Below are 4,842 nucleotides of genomic sequence, written 5' to 3'. Positions count from 1 at the left end.
TCTTGTTAATGTATCATTTTTGAGACAATCCTAATAGTCCTTGTGTTCTATCTCGAATATTTCTATTCCAGTCACATAGGATGCCTCACCCATATCCTTAATTTCAAAGGTCTTGAAAAGAAATACTTTAACATCACGCAACATGGCCTTATCATTTGCAGCAAGTAAAATGTCATCAACATATAAGACCAAAATAGCAAACTTAGTCCCACTAACTTTCATGTAGATACACCGATCAACAATATTTTCCACAAAACCATAAGATGTAATAATACTTTCAAATTTAATGTACCACTATCGGGAAACTTGCTTAAGTCCATATATTGACTTTTCTAATTTACATACCAAGTGTTCATTTCTTGTGGTCAAAAACCCTTCTGGTTGGTCCATATATACTTCTTCCTCTAAATCACCATTTAGAAAGACGGTCTTAACATCCATTTGGTGAAACTCTAAACCGTAATGAGCCACCAATGCTAAAACAATTCTTAATGAGTCCTTTTTTGAAACTGTGGAAAATGTCTCCTTATAGTCGATGTCACTTTTCTGAGTATAACCCTTGGCAACAAGTCTAGCTTTATACCTTTCGATATTACTGTTAGAGTCTCGTTTGGTCTTAAAGACCCATTTGCACCCGACTCTTCTTGAATTTTCAGGTAATTCTACAAGGTTAACTTTGTTGACCTTCATAGATTTCAACTCATCTTTCATAGCATCTAACCATCTTTCATAACTGTTACTTTCAATGGCTTGTTTGAAAGAAACCGGATCATTATCAATGCTCAAATCATTTTCATGTTCAGCAAAATAGATCACGTAGTCATTAGAAATTGCAGGCTTCTTTTCCCTTGTAGAACGCCTTAATGTCATTTATTCTCGTGGTTCATTGATTTCTTGCTGAATTGTGATTGATTCATTTTCATTGGTCACAATATCCTCAAGTGGGTTTAGGACATTCTCATGTTGTTCCGGTGTAATAGAGGATGACAATGTGATAACCGAAACTACATCTTGAAAATAATTTTAACGTGGAGAGGTTTCAACATGAATTTCTCGAATGTCCACCTTACGTGGTTCTGTGCTCCCACTATGCAACCATAATATGCATATATATAATTTCAATACACAATTTAATCCATATATACACGATTGAATTTTACGCATATATATACATAATTTTCAAAACAAAAAATTGGTAAATCATTATACCTAACCTTGCTCTTGATACCAAATGAAATACTATAACAATAGGCATTGAATGATTCAACCAATACTTTAATCGGAAGCGTTAAAATACTAACTTGATTCCATGAGAGATTTATGAAGCATTTAGCTCTTTCGTCTTCCCAATTCCTTTCTGCAGGTCTACAAAGTGTTTCTCTTTTCCCGCTAGTCTTTCACGTTTAGTTTTCAAATTGATAGGATAGAAAATAATTTATGGCCCTTATATATTGCCTGCTAAACCATAACAGTCATTTCAATATTAAATATTGGAATTATGGCAATAATGGGTCATAAACCCATACCATTAAATAGGCTTAATAACCTCATTGAATGTCAGAGAAAGGGGAATAATAACCCCTTGATCTGTTACATATTTTATTCATATTACCTATCACAATGAAATTTTAATTGTCAAGACCACTTAATACATGGGCCATAATAACATTAGAATAAAATATTCTAACATAAATATCAATTCTCCATATTATACATTGATCAAACGTTGACCATTTGTACTATTATACAAAAGCTTTAAAACCTTGGAAAACACTACAAACCGCATATGATAAAATGCACAGAGGTCGCACGTGAGAACAAAGACATACAGGGTGCCCAGAAAAAAACTCACAGGCTAAATAAATAGTTAAGCAACGCGGATGCCAAAAGCTAAATATACTTTCATTTTATTTTTGAATTTGATCCATACATTTTGAATATTTATATAATTTCAACCATATTCAAGTATTTGTTTCACAATAAATATTATTTTAAAAATATCAAATTGTACAATACATATTTAATGAAATATTATATATCAAGCCAGTTGTTACGTCAAAGCTACTATTCGGCGGGTTGAGCGCGAGTAGGCACAAAAGTAAAAAACATTAAATCTGGCGGGTTGAATGAAGGTAGCTATAAAAGTCAAAACATGAAATCCGATGGGTTGAGCGCGAGTATATACAAAAGTGAAAACATGAAATTCGGCGGGTTGAGCGCGAGTATGTACAAAAGTGAAAAACATGAAATCCAGCTGGTTGAGCGGGGTATGTACAAAAAGTGAAAAATATGAAATCCGGCGAGTTGATCGCGGGTAGGTACAAAAGTGAAAACATGAAATCCGACGAGTTGAGCGCGGGTAGGTACAAAAGTGAAACACATGAAATCTGACGGGTTAAGCGTGGGTACGTACAAAAGTAAAAAGCATAAAATCTGACAGGTCGAACGCGAGTAGGTACAAAAGTAAAAAACATTAAATCTAATATGACAAGCATATGCGCTGGCAACTTTAATGACATTTAATGTGTCATGTAAAATAGTAACCATAACATAACACTCGAGCTATTTTAAAAATTCGTGCCATATAATTATTTGTAAACCAAACATTTAGGGCGTCCTCAATAGTGAGGATTTCGGTGTGGGTTTTGAGAAGTTTTTGTAAGTGTGATTAGGAAAAAGAAAATGAGAGTGAAGAGGAAAAAAGAAAAAAAAAACAAAATAAAACTGATTTCAGAAAGAAAGAAAAAAAAAGTTGTAAGTACTAACAGAGGGTCCCACTTTTGCTGTAACTGTGAGGAGTTAATGGTGCAAAATCTCCTTTGGAGCAGAGGGTCCCACTTTTATACTGCAAAATCTCTTATTTTGCAGGAGGAACTCACCTTCAAAAGTTTGATTTTCCCATTACCAAAAATCCATCACCATTAGATTTACTGTTTGAAAAGTTTAGAATGATCCCCCTATTGAGGCTGCCGTTAGTATTTCAAGAATGACTTAGGGTAAATATCAATTCTCTATATGACTATATTAACATTGATCTACCAAGACTATGTGGTCTAATGGTACCCGGGTTGAACTTCCATTTGGAAGGTTGTAAGTTTGAGCCTCAGTGGAGGCGTTATTGGTTCTTTGTGTTTCAGTAGGTTGAGAAAGTAAATGATCAGATACTACATTGTAATAGAGCCAGTAACATGTTGATCATTTGTACTATTACTCTATTATTTCTATAGTAAAAAATATATATATTTTTTTAACAGTTAGGGCATCCCCAATACAAGGATTTTGCACATATTTTAATAAATCTTTGGTGAGGTGGAGGAGAGAAGTATGAGAGAGAAAGGATTAGAGATAGTCCTGCAAGGAGGGGATTTTATCAGAAATACTGGACCCACAATTTTTCTTGTAACGTGCGCAAAGCTCGTGTGCATTGCCATAAAGGCGCTCAGCGGGCGCGTTAATGACAGTGCTTAACTTTATTTATTTAGTTTTTTTTTTTTTTTTTTCGAAATCAACATTTGTTTTTTTCTTTCTTTCTTTTTCTCTCTTTTTATTATATTCTCTTTCCTAATCACACCTAAAAAAATATCTCAAAATCCCCACCAAAATTCCCAGTACTGAGGATGCGTAAAAGCAACCTAAAAATTTGAAATAATTCATGAGCTAACCGTACAGTGGTGTACCACACTACCCTATTAAATCTATGTTTCCTATTATATCCTCCGAAAATATACAGCAAAGAGCTTGGTAGTGTCTTTACTAGAAGGCCAAAATGGTAATTTACGTTCCTCCCTATAGCCATGTCATTGGTGCCGTCGCCCTACTTACAAACATCATCCCCGTTTTACCCTCAAATTGAAATACATTTATAGCGAGACCACTGACCCGCTTTTGTCATTTCACATTCCGCAACTTTTTCCCGTTTACTAATGTGCAACCAAAGATCCCACACCAAAAAATAAATAAAATAAAAAATAAAAAATATAATAGTAATAAAATCCCACGTCAGTTGTTAGGTAGTGGACTATAAAACTAGTATGTGTGAAAAATGAAACTAAAAAATATAAGATATTATTGTCAAATGAAACTGTAATATAATTAAAATGATATTGTAATATTGTTATAATGAAACTAATGTGCATGAAAAATGAAACTAAAATTCAGAACAATACAATAACATATATTGTCAAATGACCTGGAGTACAATTAAAATAATACTTCAACACTATTATAATTAAACTAGTGTGTAAAAAAATGAAATAATAAAATAAAACTCATGCAATAATGTATATTATCAAATGAAATTGTCATTTGATAATATACATTATTAAATATTAAATTGTATAGTTATACTTACATTTTTAATAAAACTAATTCTAGCTGAAGAACTCAAGTATGTTTTTGGCCCTGTTTGGTAAAATGGCTGTTAGCTGATAGCTGTTTGCTGTTAGCTGATTGTGTTAATTATAGGGTATAAATAGTTGATAACATTAGCTGATTGTAGAAAAGTGTTTGGTAAATTAGCTGTTTGCTGATAGCTGTTTGGTATAATTTCTTTTTCTCAAAAAGCTAATTGAAAAAGTTGCTAGGAGTAGCTTTTTTAATTTGAGCCTTTTGGAGTTGCAAAAAGCTAATTAACCAAACATTTATATTGATATTTTAACTAAATCAAACAATTAATAGTGGTCAAATAAGCCAAAATTGGCCTATAGGCCAATTTTTTATCAAACAGGGCCTATATGTTTCCACAACTATTACTTTCTTTGCTAATTTAGAGGATAAATGTCAAAAATTTAATTGGTAAATTTGTTAAATTAATAATAATTCGTGCATCGCACGAGACAATTA

The sequence above is a fragment of the Ipomoea nil genome, unplaced genomic scaffold, assembly GCF_001879475.1.
Source record: "Ipomoea nil cultivar Tokyo-kokei standard unplaced genomic scaffold, Asagao_1.1 scaffold0188, whole genome shotgun sequence".
Lineage (NCBI taxonomy): Eukaryota > Viridiplantae > Streptophyta > Magnoliopsida > Solanales > Convolvulaceae > Ipomoea > Ipomoea nil.
The sequence above is the reverse complement of the archived record's forward strand: the minus strand, read 5'-3'. Positions refer to the sequence as shown.